Source organism: Notolepis coatsorum (assembly GCF_963971535.1).
Source record: "Notolepis coatsorum genome assembly, contig: SCAFFOLD_93, whole genome shotgun sequence".
NCBI classification, from domain to species: domain Eukaryota; kingdom Metazoa; phylum Chordata; class Actinopteri; order Aulopiformes; family Paralepididae; genus Notolepis; species Notolepis coatsorum.
Window position 1 is genome coordinate 489357 of NW_028173116.1, and position 22871 is coordinate 512227.

General features: G+C 47.0%; 1 pseudogene across 1 annotated transcript in view; it reads right to left on the reverse strand.

Moving 5' to 3' along the window:
* Window positions 1-4715: 4715 nt before the first annotated feature.
* Window positions 4716-22871, reverse strand: part of LOC311247877 (man(5)GlcNAc(2)-PP-dolichol translocation protein RFT1-like) — a 77493-nt pseudogene continuing 59337 nt past the window's right edge. Inside the window, exons 4-7 of the transcript in view lie at window positions 22170-22313; window positions 17036-17141; window positions 11643-11892; window positions 4716-4892 (exon numbers count right to left, since the gene is read on the reverse strand). The product of the transcript in view is annotated as a man(5)GlcNAc(2)-PP-dolichol translocation protein RFT1-like (transcript). The remainder of the gene's footprint in view (window positions 4893-11642; window positions 11893-17035; window positions 17142-22169; window positions 22314-22871) is intronic.

Below are 22871 nucleotides of genomic sequence, written 5' to 3' on the forward strand. Positions count from 1 at the left end.
AGTCCCTCATTACCCCAATCAATCAGATTATATTTCTTTAAATGTGCCTGCTGGCAGTAGGCTTAACACTTTCAGTGCCAGCAGGGGGCGCACGATTTAGTGCTTGAGCCCACCATCCACTTCAATGTTAGTGTTAATAACGCCTAATCTATGTTTTTAATTATGGCTATGTGTCTAATCTGCCCGTCGCTTATCAATGACTCGTTTTTCCAGTCAACATTGTCTAAGCGGATTGTTTTTTTATCTGTTCATTTCCGTTTTATAGCATTTTGAAAAGCCCTCGTTTTCAAGGAAAATAAAAATATTCCATGATAAACGCCCTGTACTGGAATATTCTAGAACGTTGTCATTTTTCGGCCTATTTATGAATCGTTTTCAAATAAACGCTAGATTATCGATAGTATATGTGTACGTATGCACGCTATATAGGTGATCTGAAAAATCGATTCTCTGATTTCCTCAAAGCGATCGCCCACACACACACACACACATAGGGCGAACGCTGAGATCTCAGCGAATACAACTCTGATTATCCTGTGAAAGACTTGTAAAATAGATTCCTTACCTCAGATCAGATGTTCTCCAAAAAGATCATTCCAATTCCTGATCGCCATTCCAAAAATCGATCGCTTTTATCGATCCAACGCTACATACTGTACACATGTATTCCACGCTGTTCTGGTGGTCCACAATGAATCCGATCGGCTCGGGTTACATGCCTGAGAAGTGAAATGTGGATTCCGGATTTTTCTTTTCTCATCCATTTTCATTGAGTCCATTCCAAAAGGGTGCATTACCATCTGGGAGACGATAGGGGGCGCTTTTTTCACATCTGAGCTCCTGATGGGGATAGTTTACCAACGGGAGACTCGGTTGATGAAATATATATAAAATATTCAGATTGCTAATAAAAAAAATAACACGCTAATTGTCGTGGTGGGCATTCAGGCGTCGGGCTGATAACACGTGTTATCACGTGGTGGGCACTGAAAGTGTTAATGGAATGAATAATAGAATGAGATATTGCTAGCGAAAATAATTAGTTCAACTCTTTCAGAATAAGTAGATAAAAACAAGCCCAAAGAGTATCTAATTGATACGAATTAATAGATACTTATGAGGATATCTGTACTGTATGCGCTTAGGTATCATGTACTATATAAATACATGGTTCCCTGCAAAGTTTTCAAGGTGCGACCCCCGAAATAACATGTCAGAAAGGCTTAGAGGTTATACAGTTTCACTATTAATCAGGTTTTAATCTGTTTCGGACATCATCCATACATGCATTGAATTTGGTTTATACCAGTGACACCTCATGCAGGGGCGGGGCTAGGGGTTGGCTACTTGGGCTCAAGTTTTTTTTTTTTTTTGACAATTCATCATTGTTACATGAAAATATGTTTGCACCAGATTTAGCAGAAGCTAATTTCCATCTGTGGTCTATCCAGCTGCTAACTGTATTTGAGTGAGTTAAGTCTTGGTGTTATGGTAGACTCAGACCTAAGCTTTAAATCACAATCAACAAGTTGACAAAAACTTAATTCTTCCACCTTAGAAACATAGCTAAAGTACGGCCATTTATAAATCAAAAGGACGCTGAAAACCAGATCCATGCCTTTATCTCAAGCCAACTCGACTACTGTAATGCACTCCTTACCGGCCTCCCGAAAAAGTACGATGATAACTATTTTATTGCAATGCACTATTGCATTATTTTATTCTATTTTACTAACTATTTTATTGCACTGCACTATTTTACTTTGTATCAGTGAATCATAGACGCCTGGCCATAAGAGCATTTGGAGCATCTCTGCTCTCCCACTATTGAACTTGGGGGAGCAAAGGTATGCTCTTGCTCCACCACTTTTTGATCATATGAAAAATATGATATATCCCCCCCCAATATATAAATATTAACTGAGTTTTATAGTGAAAAGAGCAGCTTTATTGGTCAAGATTGAAGGCTCTATATTGCAGGAAATTGCATGTACAGGTTCATTAAATTCAAAAAAAATCTGCCGTGGAGGGGGTCATGCCGGACCCCCTCCAAACCACCCCTTGCCTACCCAAACAAAAAATATATATATTAAAAAAAAAAAAAAAAAAGGGCACCTATCTGGGCTAAGCCCCGGATCTCCTACAATCCTAAATCCGCCCCTGACCTCATGTTCATCACCCTCTTATAACAGTGCTTGAACAGCTAATGCATTTTCTCAAATTCATTCATCAAAACGGCAAAGGCTTGCAATTGCTCATTCACTTTTCTCAAGTCACGTCCACGTCATCAAATCCGTCAAACAGTGCATCTCCTCAGACATTTTAATCCCAATTACAATATCACAATAATGTGAGTGACAGTGATACAATTCAACAATCCACAGATTCAGATTCGTCGTAATTCACATCCACAATCCACGCATAAAGGCGCTTCAATTTATGCTTGAATGAAACACAATCCGGGCGCTCCGTTAAGCAAATAAATCCACAGCGGAGAATATGAAACGAATCAGAGCCAAACACCCGGCTTAATTCATTCAGAGTCTGAGTCTCTTGTTGTGATCTCTTTTCAACACGCCTCAGCGCTGAGTCTCTTGTTGTGATCTCTTTTCAACACGCCTCAGTGCTGAGTCTTGTTGTGATCTCTTTTCAACATGCCTCAGTGCTGAGTCTTGTTGTGATCTCTTTTCAACACGCCTCAGTCCCTTGTTGTGATCTCTTTTCAACACGCCTCAGTGCTGAGTCTCTTGTTATTTCTGTCTGTCTGTCGAAGACCGAGGGAATCGCATCAGGCTTCAGCTGATTAGTGGTCTTCTGGACAACAACAACAACATAATCCGAGGCAATGAAGTGTTCGCTGCAGATCCTCTTTCCCTGTCCAACAGGCTGATCGCGCCGCCTGAGTGCAGCCAGCCTGAGCCAACGTGCCAACAACACTGTTTTTTTCACTGGTAGTTTGTGGAAATTAACCAACTTTCCTCTCTCTTTCACACAGTAAAATTTGTTTGAACAGCCAGGAGCAATACAAAAAGAACCACCGCGGTCCCGTTGTTTGGTAGGCAACATTTGACTGACCCGACAGTCCATGTTTACTATGCAGCTAACCAGCAGTGTTGACACCAAACCAACACATGACGTCAGCAACAAAATGGCGGCGCACATGTTCATAAATGCTACATAAATGGACATTACAAATCGTTTTTTCTTAGAAACGCCTTATTTTTATAACATGATTTTTTCTGTGGTTTATCTAAATACTAATTTGATGCTATGACTATGTGTTTATCGCTATGCTTCATCTCCCCTTTAAGCGATTAATTAACATGTCTATTTACCATGTCTATTCTAGTTATCTTTTTATTATTACTATTACTACACCACTAAAATGTATTATAAATGTATTATAACAGTGTTATTATAAAGTGTTACCGACTTCTGAGTTAAGTCCTGCATTATTATATTATATTATTATTATTATTATTCATAACTCCAGACAGGTCTGAAGAACCCTAATCATACACCTGTCAAAACGTTCCTTTCCCCCAAAGATTGTCTTCAGAAACAACAATGACACACTTGATACTCAAATACACCCAAGTAGAGATGGTCCAGCATGTCACACGCACGCACACACACACGCACGCACACAGACAAAGTTCATTGCACCAATTGTCCTCCGTCTACTTTGTCCTCCAGGTCAACAGTGTCTCCAGTGTCTCCACTGTTTGAAGGACCCACTTGTCCGTCTTCCACAGGGATTTAAGTTTGTTTCTTGGTGTATCTTGTCCGTCTTCCACAGGGATTTAAGCTTGTTTCTTGGTGTATCTTGTCCGTCTTCCACAGGGATTTAAGTTTGTTTCTTGGTGTATCTTGTCCGTCTTCCACAGGGATTTAAGTTTGTTTCTTGGTGTATCTTGTCCGTCTTCCACAGGGATTTAAGTTTGTTTCTTGGTGTATCTTGTCCGTCTTCCACAGGGATTTAAGTTTGTTTCTTGGTGTATCTTGTCCGTCTTGCACAGGGATTTAAGCTTGTTTCTTGGTGTATCTTGTCCGTCTTCCACAGGGATTTAAGCTTGTTTCTTGGTGTATCTTGTCCGTCTTCCACAGGGATTTAAGTTTGTTTCTTGGTGTATCTTGTCCGTCTTGCACAGGGATTTAAGCTTGTTTCTTGGTGTATCTTGTCCGTCTTCCACAGGGATTTAAGCTTGTTTCTTGGTGTATCTTGTCCGTCTTCCACAGGGATTTAAGCTTGTTTCTTGGTGTATCTTGTCCGTCTTCCACAGGGATTTAAGCTTGTTTCTTGGTGTATCTTGTCCGTCTTCCACAGGGATTTAAGCTTGTTTCTTGGTGTATCTTGTCCGTCTTCCACAGGGATTTAAGCTTGTTTCTTGGTGTATCTTGTCCGTCTTCCACAGGGATTTAAGCTTGTTTCTTGGTGTATCTTGTCCGTCTTCCACAGGGATTTAAGCTTGTTTCTTGGTGTATCTTGTCCGTCTTCCACAGGGATTTAAGCTTGTTTCTTGGTGTATCTTGTCCGTCTTCCACAGGGATTTAAGCTTGTTTCTTGGTGTATCTTGTCCGTCTTCCACAGGGATTTAAGCTTGTTTCTTGGTGTATCTTGTCCGTCTTCCACAGGGATTTAAGCTTGTTTCTTGGTGTATCTTGTCCGTCTTCCACAGGGATTTAAGCTTGTTTCTTGGTGTATCTTGTCCGTCTTCCACAGGGATTTAAGCTTGTTTCTTGGTGTATCGAGGCAACAGCTGAGTCCTCACAAACTGGACGAGCTGGGTCTCTGTCAGGAGGACGGTGAGGAGGACACAGAGGAGACACACCGCACCCACAGCCACGTGGACCAGTCTCAGCAGCCACCCACTGTCGCAACAGAACAGACCCTGAGACAGGAGACAGAGAGGAGACAGGAGACGTACAGGAGACAGGAGATGTACAGGAGACAGGAGACGGGAGACAGGAGACAGAGAGGAGACAGGAGACGTACAGGAGACAGGAGACAGAGACAGGGACAGGAGACAGAGACAAGAGACAGGAGACAGGAGACAGAGACAGAGTAGAGACAGGGACAGGAGACAGAGTAGAGACAGAGACAGAGTAGAGACAGGAGACAGAGACAGGAGACAGATACAGAGTAGAGACAGGAGACAGAGACAGAGTAGAGACAGAGTAGAGACAGAGACAGGAGACAGAGAGGAGACAGGAGACGTACAGGAGACAGGAGACAGAGACAGAGTAGAGACAGAGACAGGAGACAGAGACAGGAGACAGAGACAGGAGACAGAGACAGGAGACGGGAGACAGGAGACAGAGACAGGAGACAGAGACAGGAGACAGAGACAGGAGACAGAGTAGAGACAGAGACAGGAGACAGAGACAGGAGACAGAGACAGGAGACAGAGACAGGAGACAGAGTAGAGACAGAGACAGGAGACAGAGACAGAGACAGGAGACAGATACAGGAGACAGAGACAGGAGACAGAGACAGAGTAGAGAGAGAGTAGAGACAGAGACAGAGTAGAGACAGAGACAGAGTAGAGACAGAGTAGAGAGAGAGTAGAGACAGAGACAGAGTAGAGACAGAGTAGAGACAGAGACAGGAGACAGAGACAGGAGACAGAGACATGAGACAGAGTAGAGACAGAGACAGGAGACAGAGACAAGAGACAGGAGACAGAGACAGAGTAGAGACAGGAGACAGAGACAGGAGACAGGAGACAGAGACAGGAGACAGGAAACAGGAGACAGAGACAGGAGACAGAGACAAGAGACAGGAGACAAGAGACAGGAGACAGAGACAGAGACAGAGTAGAGACAGAGACAGAGACAGGAGACAGGAGACAAGAGACAAGAGACAGGAGACAGGAGACAGGAGACAGGAGACAGGAGACAAGAGACAGGAGACAGGAGACAGGAGACAGAGACAGAGACAGAGACAGGAGACAGGAGACAGGAGACAGGAGACAGGAGACAGGAGACAGGAGACAGGAGACAGGAGACAGGAGACAGGAGACCGGAGACCGGAGACCGGAGACCGGAGACAGGAGACAGGAGACAGGAGACAGGAGACAGGAGACAGAGACAGGAGACAGGAGACAGAGACAGAGACAAGAGACAAGAGACAGGAGACAGAGACAGGAAGAAAATCGTCAATCAATCTCTAGCATATATGATGAAGATGGCTCTTTGATTTGTGATCAACTTCAAATCAATCAAGCATTCACAAAATGTTATAGCACACTGTATAAATCAGAATGTTGTACGAGTGAAGAGGAAATGGAAAACATTTTCAGAGATATAAATCTCCCAACCCCTCTGAAGAAGAAAGGGAATCACTGGATGCACCTATCCTGGAAAATTAAATTAAATCGGCTATCAAATCCCTCTCGACCGGTAAAACACCGGGTGATGATGGCTATACAAGTGAATTTCTTAAGTGTTTCCAAGTCACTCTTACACCACTTCTAATATTGCTGTTTAATGATATAGTGGCCAATCAATCCATGTCGCTAACCATGCGGCAAGCTACTATTTCATTGATTCAAAAACCTGGCAAGGATCACTTGCAAATGTGTAATTTCAGACCTTTGAGTATTTTAAATAGTGATTATAAGCTGTTTGCGAAGGTCCTTGCAGGGCGATTGGAAAATGGTATAGCCTCATTGATTCATATTGATCAGGCTGGCTTTGTACAGGGTCGCCTAGCTTCAAATAACATGATGAGGCTAATGCATGTCATGTCAAGGGTGGGGCCTCCCAGCATCCAGCGATGGCAATATCGCTGGATGCTGAGAAAGCCTTTGATCGAGTGGAGTGGAAATATCTGTTTTATGTACTTCCTAAATACGGATTTGGACCGGTTGAACTGGATAAAGGCACTTTACCATGAACCGGTTACGTCAGTCAGAACAAATGGTATAAGGTCTAATCCATTCCATCTCTATCGATCTACCCGCCAAGGATGTCCGGTTTCACTGCACATTTTTATTCTTTCCCTCGAACCACTTGCCTGTGCTATACGTGCTCATAAGGAAATCAGTGGTATTCGTATTGGTAGTTGTGAGTATAAGGCCAGCCTGTTTGCTGATGACATATTATTAACACTAACAAATCCTAGCCATTCCATATCTCAAGTGCTAAAGCTTATAGATACATTTGGTAATTCTTCGGGCTATAAAGTGAAATATAGTAAAAGTGAAGTTATTCCACTTAACAACCTAACTTTTCAATCACATCTGGGTTCTGCTCCTTTCAATTGGAAGCCAAAAGGAATTAAATACCTGGGAATTAAAATCCGATCTCCCATTGAAAAAATGGTTGAGGGGGCGGCTAGGTGGCGCAGTGGGCAAGGCGCTCGGCACCAACGCAGGAGATGCTGGGTTCGAGCCCAGCTCTCGGCGTTGCTACCAGCTTGGCTGGTCGTTCATACTAATACAATTGGCAGTATTAGGGGGTGGGAAGCTGGTGGGGTGGGGATCGGACGTTGCTGACAGCGCCTCCTACAGGTCGGTTGGTGCGCCTGCGGGTCAGAATCAGGAAGCGACAGGGGCGGCGTGTCCCTCCCACGCAGACCCCCGACGCTGAGAGATCGCGCTGTGCAGGTGAAAAGATGCGACGGCTGCCTCCTCGAGTACCGGAGGGGACACGTGATGCAAGGCTTGGTCCACATTGCAGCCGACCAGTGGGAGGCGTGGCCTAACAGCGTTCGATACAGGGGAGGGGAGAATTGGACAATACGGAAATTGGGGACGGGAGAAAAATAGAAAATGGGGAGAAAAAGTAGATAAAAAAAAAGAAACGAAAAAATGGTTGAGGTAAATACATCGGACCTTTTAAAGAAAATAAAGGAGGACATCAAAAGATGGACAGTCTTGCCTTTATCCCTAGGGGGCAGATCTGATATTATAAAAATGAATTTGTTACCAAGGCTAGCTTTTTTTTTGGCGTGGGAGGGCCCCCTAACCCTGACCCCTGACCCTGAAGACACAGACCTCAGAGAGGGTGGTGAGGAGGGCCCCCTGACCCCTGACCCTGAAGACACAGACCTCAGAGAGGGCGGTGAGGAGGGCCCCCTGACCCCTGACCCCTGACCCTGAAGACACAGACCTCAGAGAGGGTGGTGAGGAGGGCCCCCTGACCCCTGACCCTGAAGACACAGACCTCAGAGAGGGTGGTGAGGAGGGCCCCCTGACCCCTGACCCTGAAGACACAGACCTCAGAGAGGGCGGTGAGGAGGGCCCCCTGACCCCTGACCCTGAAGACACAGACCTCAGAGAGGGTGGTGAGGAGGGCCCCCTGACCCCTGACCCTGAAGACACAGACCTCAGAGAGGGTGGTGAGGAGGGCCCCCTGACCCCTGACCCTGAAGACACAGACCTCAGAGAGGGTGGTGAGGAGGGCCCCCTGACCCCTGACCCTGAAGACACAGACCTCAGAGAGGGTGGTGAGGAGGGCCCCCTGACCCCTGACCCTGAAGACACAGACCTCAGAGAGGGTGGTGAGGAGGGCCCCCTAACCTCTGACCCTGAAGACACAGACCTCAGAGAGGGTGGTGAGGAGGGCCCCCTGACCCCTGACCCTGAAGACACAGACCTCAGAGAGGGCGGTGAGGAGGGCCCCCTGACCTCTGACCCTGAAGACACAGACCTCAGAGAGGGTGGTGAGGAGGGCCCCCTGACCCCTGACCCTGAAGACACAGACCTCAGAGAGGGTGGTGAGGAGGGCCCCCTGACCCCTGACCCTGAAGACACAGACCTCAGAGAGGGTGGTGAGGAGGGCCCCCTGACCCCTGACCCCTGACCCTGAAGACACAGACCTCAGAGAGGGTGGTGAGGAGGGCCCCCTGACCCCTGACCCTGAAGACACAGACCTCAGAGAGGGTGGTGAGGAGGGCCCCCTGACCCCTGACCCTGAAGACACAGACCTCAGAGAGGGTGGTGAGGAGGGCCCCCTGACCCCTGACCCTGAAGACACAGACCTCAGAGAGGGTGGTGAGGAGGGCCCCCTGACCCCTGACCCTGAAGACACAGACCTCAGAGAGGGCGGTGAGGAGGGCCCCCTGACCCCTGACCCTGAAGACACAGACCTCAGAGAGGGTGGTGAGGAGGGCCCCCTGACCCCTGACCCTGAAGACACAGACCTCAGAGAGGGCGGTGAGGAGGGCCCCCTGACCCCTGACCCTGAAGACACAGACCTCAGAGAGGGTGGTGAGGAGGGCCCCCTGACCCCTGACCCTGAAGACACAGACCTCAGAGAGGGTGGTGAGGAGGGCCCCCTGACCCCTGACCCTGAAGACACAGACCTCAGAGAGGGTGGTGAGGAGGGCCCCCTGACCCCTGACCCTGAAGACACAGACCTCAGAGAGGGCGGTGAGGAGGGCCCCCTGACCCCTGACCCTGAAGACACAGACCTCAGAGAGGGTGGTGAGGAGGGCCCCCTGACCCCTGACCCCTGACCCTGAAGACACAGACCTCAGAGAGGGTGGTGAGGAGGGCCCCCTGACCCCTGACCCTGAAGACACAGACCTCAGAGAGGGTGGTGAGGAGGGCCCCCTGACCCCTGACCCCTGACCCTGAAGACACAGACCTCAGAGAGGGTGGTGAGGAGGGCCCCCTGACCCCTGACCCCTGACCCTGAAGACACAGACCTCAGAGAGGGCGGTGAGGAGGGCCCCCTGACCCCTGACCCTGAAGACACAGACCTCAGAGAGGGCGGTGAGGAGGGCCCCCTGACCCCTGACCCTGAAGACACAGACCTCAGAGAGGGTGGTGAGGAGGGCCCCCTGACCCCTGACCCTGAAGACACAGACCTCAGAGAGGGTGGTGAGGAGGGCCCCCTGACCCCTGACCCTGAAGACACAGACCTCAGAGAGGGTGGTGAGGAGGGCCCCCTGACCCCTGACCCCTGACCCTGAAGACACAGACCTCAGAGAGGGTGGTGAGGAGGGCCCCCTGACCCCTGACCCTGAAGACACAGACCTCAGAGAGGGTGGTGAGGAGGGCCCCCTGACCCCTGACCCTGAAGACACAGACCTCAGAGAGGGTGGTGAGGAGGGCCCCCTGACCCCTGACCCTGAAGACACAGACCTCAGAGAGGGTGGTGAGGAGGGCCCCCTGACCCCTGACCCTGAAGACACAGACCTCAGAGAGGGTGGTGAGGAGGGCCCCCTGACCCCTGACCCCTGACCCTGAAGACACAGACCTCAGAGAGGGTGGTGAGGAGGGCCCCCTGACCCCTGACCCTGAAGACACAGACCTCAGAGAGGGTGGTGAGGAGGGCCCCCTGACCCCTGACCCTGAAGACACAGACCTCAGAGAGGGTGGTGAGGAGGGCCCCCTGACCCCTGACCCCTGACCCTGAAGACACAGACCTCAGAGAGGGTGGTGAGGAGGGCCCCCTGACCCCTGACCCTGAAGACACAGACCTCAGAGAGGGTGGTGAGGAGGGCCCCCTGACCCCTGACCCTGAAGACACAGACCTCAGAGAGGGTGGTGAGGAGGGCCCCCTGACCCCTGACCCTGAAGACACAGACCTCAGAGAGGGCGGTGAGGAGGGCCCCCTGACCCCTGACCCCTGACCCTGAAGACACAGACCTCAGAGAGGGCGGTGAGGAGGGCCCCCTGACCCCTGACCCTGAAGACACAGACCTCAGAGAGGGTGGTGAGGAGGGCCCCCTAACCCCTGACCCCTGACCCTGAAGACACAGACCTCAGAGAGGGCGGTGAGGAGGGCCCCCTGACCCCTGACCCCTGACCCTGAAGACACAGACCTCAGAGAGGGCGGTGAGGAGGGCCCCCTGACCCCTGACCCCTGACCCTGAAGACACAGACCTCAGAGAGGGTGGTGAGGAGGGCCCCCTGACCCCTGACCCTGAAGACACAGACCTCAGAGAGGGTGGTGAGGAGGGCCCCCTGACCCCTGACCCTGAAGACACAGACCTCAGAGAGGGTGGTGAGGAGGGCCCCCTGACCCCTGACCCTGAAGACACAGACCTCAGAGAGGGTGGTGAGGAGGGCCCCCTGACCCCTGACCCTGAAGACACAGACCTCAGAGAGGGCGGTGAGGAGGGCCCCCTGACCCCTGACCCTGAAGACACAGACCTCAGAGAGGGTGGTGAGGAGGGCCCCCTGACCCCTGACCCTGAAGACACAGACCTCAGAGAGGGTGGTGAGGAGGGCCCCCTGACCTCTGACCCTGAAGACACAGACCTCAGAGAGGGTGGTGAGGAGGGCCCCCTGACCCCTGACCCTGAAGACACAGACCTCAGAGAGGGTGGTGAGGAGGGCCCCCTGACCCCTGACCCTGAAGACACAGACCTCAGAGAGGGTGGTGAGGAGGGCCCCCTGACCCCTGACCCTGAAGACACAGACCTCAGAGAGGGTGGTGAGGAGGGCCCCCTGACCCCTGACCCTGAAGACACAGACCTCAGAGAGGGTGGTGAGGAGGGCCCCCTGACCCCTGACCCTGAAGACACAGACCTCAGAGAGGGTGGTGAGGAGGGCCCCCTGACCCCTGACCCTGAAGACACAGACCTCAGAGAGGGTGGTGAGGAGGGCCCCCTGACCCCTGAAGACACAGACCTCAGAGAGGGCGGTGAGGAGGGCCCCCTGACCCCTGACCCTGAAGACACAGACCTCAGAGAGGGCGGTGAGCAGGGCGCTCAGGCCCAGCGCCAGCAGCAGGACGGGGGAGGGACGCAGGCTCCTCAAGGGCCTCCAGGGGCTGCGGTGGAAGTAGTGCTGGATGTAGAGCAGGCTGTGCAGGATGCGGAGGCCCATGTTGAGACAGTTGGCCAGGATGAAGCCCACGCTGCCAGCCCAGGCCGTCAGCGCGTAGGAGAGGAGCAGGAAGGAGGCGGACAGGGCCAGCATCACCAGGTTATACCTGCAGGGGTCAGAGGTCAGGGGTCAGCATCACCAGGTTATACCTGCAGGGAGAACAGGGGTCAGGGGTCAGCATCACCAGGTTATACCTGCAGGGGTCAGAGGTCAGGGGTCAGCATCACCAGGTTATACCTGCAGGGAGAACAGGGGTCAGCATCACCAGGTTATACCTGCAGGGGTCAGAGGTCAGGGGTCAGCATCACCAGGTTATACCTGCAGGGAGAACAGGGGTCAGCATCACCAGGTTATACCTGCAGGGAGAACAGGGGTCAGCATCACCAGGTTATACCTGCAGGGGTCAGGGGTCAGCATCACCAGGTTATACCTGCAGGGAGAACAGGGGTCAGCATCACCAGGTTATACCTGCAGGGGTCAGAGGTCAGGGGTCAGCATCACCAGGTTATACCTGCAGGGAGAACAGGGGTCAGGGGTCAGCATCACCAGGTTATACCTGCAGGGAGAACAGGGGTCAGGGGCCAGCATCACCAGGTTATACCTGCAGGGGTCAGAGGTCAGGGGTCAGCATCACCAGGTTATACCTGCAGGGAGAACAGGGGTCAGGGGTCAGCATCACCAGGTTATACCTGCAGGGAGAACAGGGGTCAGGGGTCAGCATCACCAGGTTATACCTGCAGGGAGAACAGGGGTCAGGGGTCAGGGGTCAGCATCACCAGGTTATACCTGCAGGGAGAACAGGGGTCAGGGGTCAGGGGTCAGCATCACCAGGTTATACCTGCAGGGAGAACAGGGGTCAGCATCACCAGGTTATACCTGCAGGGAGAACAGGGGTCAGGGGTCAGGGGTCAGCATCACCAGGTTATACCTGCAGGGAGAACAGGGGTCAGCATCACCAGGTTATACCTGCAGGGGTCAGGGGTCAGCATCACCAGGTTATACCTGCAGGGAGAACAGGGGTCAGGGGCCAGCATCACCAGGTTATACCTGCAGGGGTCAGACGTCAGGGGTCAGCATCACCAGGTTATACCTGCAGGGAGAACAGGGGTCAGCATCACCAGGTTATACCTGCAGGGAGAACAGGGGTCAGGGGTCAGCATCACCAGGTTATACCTGCAGGGGTCAGAGGTCAGGGGTCAGCATCACCAGGTTATACCTGCAGGGAGAACAGGGGTCAGGGGTCAGCATCACCAGGTTATACCTGCAGGGGTCAGGGGTCAGCATCACCAGGTTATACCTGCAGGGGTCAGAGGTCAGGGGCCAGCATCACCAGGTTATACCTGCAGGGAGAACAGGGGTCAGCATCACCAGGTTATACCTGCAGGGAGAACAGGGGTCAGGGGTCAGCATCACCAGGTTATACCTGCAGGGAGAACAGGGGTCAGGGGTCAGCATCACCAGGTTATACCTGCAGGGAGAACAGGGGTCAGGGGTCAGCATCACCAGGTTATACCTGCAGGGAGAACAGGGGTCAGGGGTCAGCATCACCAGGTTATACCTGCAGGGAGAACAGGGGTCAGCATCACCAGGTTATACCTGCAGGGAGAACAGGGGTCAGGGGTCAGCATCACCAGGTTATACCTGCAGGGAGAACAGGGGTCAGGGGTCAGCATCACCAGGTTATACCTGCAGGGAGAACAGGGGTCAGGGGTCAGCATCACCAGGTTATACCTGCAGGGAGAACAGGGGTCAGGGGTCAGCATCACCAGGTTATACCTGCAGGGAGAACAGGGGTCAGGGGTCAGCATCACCAGGTTATACCTGCAGGGAGAACAGGGGTCAGCATCACCAGGTTATACCTGCAGGGAGAACAGGGGTCAGCATCACCAGGTTATACCTGCAGGGAGAACAGGGGTCAGGGGTCAGCATCACCAGGTTATACCTGCAGGGAGAACAGGGGTCAGGGGTCAGCATCACCAGGTTATACCTGCAGGGAGAACAGGGGTCAGGGGTCAGCATCACCAGGTTATACCTGCAGGGAGAACAGGGGTCAGGGGTCAGCATCACCAGGTTATACCTGCAGGGAGAACAGGGGTCAGGGGTCAGCATCACCAGGTTATACCTGCAGGGAGAACAGGGGTCAGCATCACCAGGTTATACCTGCAGGGAGAACAGGGGTCAGCATCACCAGGTTATACCTGCAGGGAGAACAGGGGTCAGGGGTCAGCATCACCAGGTTATACCTGCAGGGAGAACAGGGCCGCTTAAAACACAGGTGTGTGTGTGAGTGTGCGTGTGCGTGTGCGTGTGCGTGTGTGTGTGTGTGTGTGTGTGTGTGTGTGTGTGTGTGAGTGTGTGTGTGTGTGTGAGTGTGTGTGAGTGTGTGTCTGTGTGTGTGTTTAAGTTTAAGTTTATTTGGATCCCCATTAGTCACAGCAGTGCTGGGGCTATTCTTCCTGAGGTCCATAACACGTGAAATACAGTTACAGACTTATACACTCACAACATTCACATGTCATACAGACAATTAAAACAACAATAAAAACTCCTAATCAAATTCATAATACAATACAACAATATATACGCCTTATAAATTCATAATACAATACAATAATACCTACTCATAATGAATTCATAATACAATACAACAATATATACGCCTTATAAATTCATAATACAATACAATAATACCTACTCATAATGAATTCATAATACAATACAACAATATATACGCCTTATAAATTCATAATACAATACAATAATACCTACTCATAATGAATTCATAATACAATACAGCATAATATACTATTTAGCTTTTACATACATTATCTATGGTTATATCAGCCAATTATACAATCTTTTAATAATATATCCCTATCAGACACATGCCTTTTCATCTATATATACCTATCTCTTTATCAGACACATACATTTTCTTTTACGTACACACTATCTATTAGGGAATGTCAATTTCTTTGGTTGAAAATGTTGTTTTACCACGATTTTGAAACATTTACTATTCTCCTGCTCAACATGTCTGGGAAGAGAGTTCCATTCCTGCATACCACGGAACATGACAGTTCGCTTCATTGCATTCAACCTCACTTTTGGAAGTGTAAAACCTTGTGCAGAAGCATGTCTGGTGGAATGGTTGTGTCTGTCAAGACTTATAGATAAATTGTTATATAAAATTGAAGGGATCTTTGTAACAAGAATATTCCCAGTAACATATAATATTCCCAGTAACATATAATATTCCCAGTAACATATAATATTCCTAGTGAATACAAGGAGTGAGCAGAGTAACTTATGTTTGACAAGTAACCAAGTTAAACAACTGTGCATCGCTGCTTTGTTTTGTACCATTTGCAATTTTTTCAGTTTATTCGTCGTTACATTCAACGATACTGCAGGACAATAGTCAAGATTTGACAAAACCAGAGCTTGAATTACCTGTTTGATAGAATTTAGTGGTAACAAATGAGCACATCTTTTAACAACAGAAATCCCTCTTCCCATTTTCACTACTATATTGTTTATATGGTGTGACCATGACAATTTACTGTCTAATGTTACTCCTAGGAGTTTAGTCTCCTGGACTTGATTAATTACCACATCACTTATCAAAAGTTTCAAGACTGGGTTCGTTCTTAGAGTATGGTTTGAACCGAAAATGATGCTACTTGTCTTTGATATGTTTAGAACTAGTTTGTTATTCTTTATCCATTCCATCACTGATTGCAACTCTGCCTTTAGGACTGTATTTAATTCATTGGCTGTAGAGGCCAGGGTTCGAAATTAACGGGGGCTTGGGGCATAATGCCCTCGAAAATGGACAAAATGCCCTCGAAAATCAGTTAAGGGGGGCACAAAATGCCCCAGACAGTTTACTAATTATATATATATATTTATCCGGTAATGGCGCGTCTGTGTATCATACGGTTCAGATGACGCGCAAATAAAAAAAAAATCATTTGGCGGAGGTGAGCACTGGCTGCTGCAGCACTGCAGCTGAGCCAGGTGCTAGTCAGTTTGTGTACAAATGGCACACACAATCTAAATCAATCTTCATTACGACTTTAAAAACATAGCCATTAACATTACATAGGCATACACACATCTTGCCATAGCGTTAGCGGTTTGTACAACACAACGCACGTTTTAACTATAGAATCAGCCCGCGAGGTAATACAGTCAACGAAATGTTACCGTAGCTACTAGCTAGCAGAGGAGGAAATGGGAGTCTGAGAGACGGGGTGTTTAAAGACAATGATAGGCGTTTATTCAACATCCAAGAAGGCTAACATACAACTGTGTTTTACTAACTCCAACCGGGACTATTGCCGCTTTCCCACTGCATGCCATCACCTCCTAACGTTACCGGAGCTACCGGAGCTGATAATAACATTGCCTGAGCTGAAGGTGCGTGACACTAAAATGTCCGTGGGGACCCGGCGCCAACCCATAGATAGTTCCAACTCACCGAATTACGTAATCCACCACAGTTGCACTCAATATTTAAATAATGTTAGTCTAAATAAATGTAGACAGATACATAATAATTTCAAGCAGAACACTAATCTTTCCATTAAGAACTGACAATCAGGGAATTTAAACATGGTTGACATTGTTTTTTTGTGTTTATATTAAAGAAAGGAAAGTCTAGTGCTGGCTGAGCATATTGTTTGTTTGCACTAAGTTAATACTACAAATGTAGCCTATATTTTTCAGTCAGTTCGGTCTTTGTGTGCCAAACATTATTTAAGGCTGTAAACACTGTAAACTTTTTTTTCTTCTTTTTTTAATAAATGAGAAGCATGTTTAGATTTGAGTGTTACATTTTTTTTTATAAATATTTACGTATATCGAACCGAACTGAAAACCGTGACCCCAAAACCGTGATATGAACCGAACCGTCCATTTTGTGAACCGTCCCACCCCTACCGTTTATCATAAAAATTCAGTGCCCCCGAAATACAAAAAAAAGCCCCCGAAAATCAATTAAGGGGGGCAAAAAAAGCCCTTGAAAAAAAATGTTAATTTCTAACCCTGGTAGAGGCTGATGTGTAAATCTGTACAAGCAAAACTGTACATTGGAATATTGACAACCATACTAGGTAATTTACTGTACATTGGAGGGGGTTGTGTTAGGACACAGGTTCATCACAGTGTGTGTGCGTGTGAGTGTGAGTGTGAGTGTGAGTGTGTGTGTGTGTGTGTGTGTGTGTGTGTGTGTGTGTGTGTTTTACCGGTCCACCTCCTCCTGGCTCATGGCAGCGAACACAAAGCACTCCGTGACACCGTTGACGGCTAACAGCAGGACGTAGGCGCTGTAGCATCGTAGCAGAGTGGGGCCTGCACACAGTGATCAATAACACAGATCAATAACACAGTGATCAATAACAGTGATCAATAACACAGTGATCAATAACACACAACAGTGATCAATAACACACAGTGATCAATAACACAGTGATCAATAACACAGTGATCAATAACACAGTGATCAATAACACACAACAGTGATCAATAACACACAGTGATCAATAACACACAGTGATCAATAACACAGTGATCAATAACACACAGTGATCAATAACAGTGATCAATAACAGTGATCAATAACACACAGTGATCAATAACAGTGATCAATAACACACAACAGTGATCAATAACACAGTGATCAATAACAGTGATCAATAACACACAACAGTGATCAATAACACACAACAGTGATCAATAACACCCAGTGATTAATAACACACAGTGATCAATAACACACAACAGTGATCAATAACACACATTGATCAATAACACAGTGATCAATAACACACAACAGTGATCAATAACACACAACAGTGATCAATAACACAGTGATCAATAACACACAACAGTGATCAATAACACAGTGATCAATAACACACAACAGTGATCAATAACACACAACAGAAACAGCATTTAACAAAACGATATATCATACGAACACTTTGATCCACAGACTTGAACCGATAGAAAGGACCTGTTTAATAACCTGTTTAATAACCTGTTTAATAACCTGTTTAATAACCCAGGTAATAACCTGTTTAATAACCTGTTTAATAACCAAGGTAATAACCTGTTTAATAACCTGTTCAATAACCTGTTTAATAACCCAGGTAATAACCTGTTTAATAACCGGTTTAATAACCTGTTCAATAACCTGTTCAATAACCTGTTCAATAACCTGTTCAATAACCTGTTTAATAACCTGTTTAATAACCTGTTTAATAACCCAGGTAATAACCTGTTTAATAACCTGTTTAATAACCCAGGTAATAACCTGTTTAATAACCTGTTTAATAACCTGTTTAATAACCCAGGTAATAACCTGTTTAATAACCTGTTTAGGAACCTGTTTAATAACCTGTTTAATAACCTGTTTAATAACCTGTTTAATAACCTATGTAATAACCTGTTTAACCCATTCTCCGCCAATCACGTGTTAAGGCGGGTTTCTCCGCCATGCGTTGTCTGCCAATCACGCCGTAAGGCGTGTTTGAGATCAATATTTCATATTTTCATCATGGTATTCATATTTCACCCACGGAGTCTTGGCTGATGCTGTCTGAGCCATCACAACTCTGCAACGCTTCAATACCGCCACCTGGTGGCCGATCGGCGAGTTGCCAAACCGGAAGTGCCCGTCGGAGCTTGGTCCGTCCCCTAATTTCGTCCGGCCACTCAATACAGACACCGTGGATATGGATCTTTGCCATAACTCAATAATCAACATGATTTGGATGTGTATTAGTAATATACAAACCGGAAATGGATCGCATTGATCAACATCACATAATTGGGATCTGTTTGCTCCACTCTCATCGCCCAACGCTACGAGGAGACTGACGTGAGTTTCAGCGTTTTTCTTTATCATTTTCGATACAAACTGCTCTGATCAATATATCACCCATACTACATAAATCATTTAAGGTCGGTCATTGAATTATAAACGACCCCCCCCCCCCCCCCCTCCGTTTACCCGCAGATGATCAGTCATGACGTTTAGGACCATGTACAATTGAAATTTTTAATATAGCATGGATCGGTATCAAACTGCATTTGATAATCTAATATATGCATTATGCCTATATCTCAGGTTCTATGAAATACTGCAGAAAACGATAAAAACATATTTATACTCTAGACGGTATTTTAGTATGAATGTGTGAATGAAAAAGTAAAACATTCCTACATCCTGAACGATAGATAATTGATGTTGAATGGGCCATAGTAATGTCAATTTAACAATACAATTAAAAAAGTTATAGCCCTGCAAAGAAGGGGAACTTCATCTCCATAGACAAATAGAGCTGGCAGAGGATGGTTTAGGATGATCAAAGTGGTGGCAGAGAATGGGTTAATAACCCAGGTAATAACCTGTTTAATAACCTGTTTAAGAACCTGTTTAAGAACCTGTTTAATAACCTGTTCAATAACCTGTTTAAGAACCTGTTTAATAACCTGTTTAATAACCTGTTTAAGAACCTGTTTAGTAACCTGTTTAATAACCTGTTTAATAACCTGTTTAATAACCTGTGTAATAACCTGTGTAATAACCTGTGTAATAACCTGTTTAATAACCTGTTTAATAACCTGTGTAATAACCTGTTTAATAACCTGTTTAATAACCTGTTTAATAACCTGTTTAATAAACCAGGTAATAACCTGTTTAATAACCCAGGTAATAACCTGTTTAATAACCCGTTTAATAACCTGTTTAATAACCTGTTTAATAACCTGTTTAATATCCTGTGTAATAACCTGTTTAATAACCTGTTTAACACTTTGACAACCGTTCGGCGCTGTCTAATATGGTGCTAGAGGACCAAGGTTTGTCAACAAACCGATGTGGCTTTGTAGAGCTTGAGTTCATAAACCGTCCCTTCAAAATGGCTTAAAGGGAAAAAAATCCATCAATAGGTTGTCATTTTATAGCGCCGTGAATATAAACTTTATCGCAGATTTCGTCTCATATTTTCTGGAAAGCTACTTATAGAGCTAAAGGCTACTAACGTTATATTCAACGGCATTTCTGTTGTATATATGCTAATGAAATAACACAAACTGCTTATGATCCGGACTATCCCATAGCATCTATGGATGAAAGGGGGCGTCGATTAGTATTATTGATTACCAATAGAGTGTCCGTGTAAGTAGCCACATTCACTGATGGAATGCTTGCGTCTCACAACAATGTCTAATCCGGCTGTAATTTAGGTGAATAAGGTCTTACCGTCAGCCCGTGGGGTATACCCTACAGCAGGGGTCTCAAACTCGCGGCCCGCGGGCCATTTGCGGCCCACGGGATGATATTTTGCGGCCCCCTACCTGACATCAAAGTGTAGTGTTAATGCGGCCCGCGCGCAACTGTTTGCCGAGTCGTTGCGCGAGAGTTGGACGATTAAGATCCAATGATCCGCACGGACGTTAGACGGTGTTGCACTCGCTACACCCAAGTCGCAGAGGCTCTGGCTAGTAGTAACGTTATCATGTTGTGATTTTCGAAGCAAAATAAATATTCAACATTCTCTTTTGAGACTCCGCCTCAGACTCTTATCCTTTGGCACTTGGAACTTACTGTACTTTGCTTGCAGGTCTGCAGCCATTATTGCTGGATCATGAATAGCACCAACTTTAGCCAAGGTACCGTTAGCAAGCTAAGCTAGCTGACCTAGCTCGTCTTCCCCGCATTGCCATTTGATAACGTTAGTCAGCTAACGCTAGGCAGTAGCAACTTGACTTAAATACGATTCACCGTGGGTGCATTATTGTTGATAGACGGACAGTGTCAGGTCCTGGAGAAAGGACAGGCCATCATCTGATTTGATGTAACGTTAAAGCGGATGTTGTTCCAACTAGCTAGCTTTTCAGCTGTTAATGCTACAGTATAATAACACGTCACCAGCAAGCAAAACACATCCCGTCTGAGCTCCCCGTCACACGCTCTGTCGGGGACAATGGAATTTAAGAAAGTGTATCTGCTGCTAAAATGACAAACAGCATCACACTTTAAAACACGTTGATTTTATAATCATCACTCTCCGTCACTCTCTGACGTCAGGCTAGAATTTCCGATACTGGTGAATGAATGAAAACCTTATTTAACAGATTGCAGAATGGGTACAATACAGTACGGCTCAATACACACAATTGTTAAGGGGATGCAGACCAGAGAAAGACTTTCGTCTTGTTTACATCAGGGTCCCCCATTTTCAATTCATAGTGTGGTCTTCAATTCATATGCCTTTTCATAGATAGATAGATATATTTATAGACATTTTACAGCAGCAAGCATGCAAACTAAACGGATGTCCTGATGAATTGAAAATGGGGGACCCTGATGTAAACAAGACGAAAGTACTTCTCTGGTCTGCATCCCCCCAACAATTGTGTGTATTGAGCCGCACTGCACTGGTATCGGAACAACTCTAATTTTAATGCAACCTTTCCTCAAAATTCAGTGCTAAGAACCACAAAAATAAATGGAATGAAATCATCATATCAAGCTGCAAGCAGAATTATTGTTAAATCTATGTCACAATGAGAAAAAGCAACCAAGTCCTCACTCAGTGGCAAGAAGCCATTCTCTCTCGCTGATGTATACATAATAAAATAATGTATGACTGAAGTGATGGAGACCATGTTTGAAGGCAAACAAAAGCAAATCCTCCTCAGATCGCACAGCAACCAGAATAACTGAAATACTGGCTGGTGATTTGATTAAACAGCTTTTTGATAGAATAAATGTCATTGCTAAAGATTGAGAAGATTGGATCAGTTGTACTTTTTTTTGGAATACTTTAAACCCTTTTTTTGTGGAATATTTGATGCGGCCCAGCCTCACCCAGACTTTACCTCCAGCGGCCCCCAGGTAAATTGAGTTTGAGACCCCTGCCCTACAGCATTTCCCCGTTATCGATCGGCATCTGGTAGATGGATATGTCCATTGGTTGATGATAAATTCCCTTATTCCATGGTGAGATCTGTGATTCGAAACGTGATACACGGTGCATGATGTTGCTTTGGGATCAGAGTAATATACTTGGAGGCTAAAAAAAAATCCATTCGCCCACAATGATACTGCAGTGGAGCTATAGCGCCCCTAAGAGGATCTGGCCGGTATTGCATGTTGCCGAGGGTAGATCTGCAGAGTCGATCGGGGAGTCGATCGAGGATCTTGATCCGGTTATTAATATGGAATAAAACAATAACAACTTGCCACGGGAATGTTAATTCAAATGATAGTTGTACAAAACCACAATTCAAGAGTGGACATTTGAAATGGGTCCATTCTATCACTTCAGTGTGTATGGTTTCCTGTGGTTTGGTGAGCGGTCCACCCACCGGTGCCGGTGCTGAGCAGCGAGCCGCCGTACACGTCCAGCGCCAGGTGAGAATAGGCAAAACCGAACACGTGATGATCAGACCAATCACAAGCACCAGCTTCAGAAGACACTCCAGGACCTCTGCTGCCATGGCAACCTCCTCCTGACGACAACAGTCAGAGTACAGTCAGTCAGAGTACAGTCAGAGTACAGTCAGAGTACAGTCAGTACTACAGTCAGAGTACAGTCAGTACTACAGTCAGTCAGAGTACAGTCAGAGTACAGTCAGTACTACAGTCAGTCAGAGTACAGTCAGAGTACAGTCAGTACTACAGTCAGTACTACAGTCAGTACTACAGTCAGTCAGAGTACAGTCAGAGTACAGTCAGTACTACAGTCAGTACTACAGTCAGTCAGTACTACAGTCAGTACTACAGTCAGTACTACAGTCAGTCAGTACTACAGTCAGTCAGTACTACAGTCAGTACTACAGTCAGTACTACAGTCAGTACTACAGTCAGTCAGTACTACAGTCAGTACTACAGTCAGTACTACAGTCAGTACTACAGTCAGTCAGTACTACAGTCAGTACTACAGTCAGTACTACAGTCAGTACTACAGTCAGTCAGTACTACAGTCAGTACTACAGTCAGTACTACAGTCAGTACTACAGTCAGTACTACAGTCAGTACTACAGTCAGTACTACAGTCAGTCAGTACT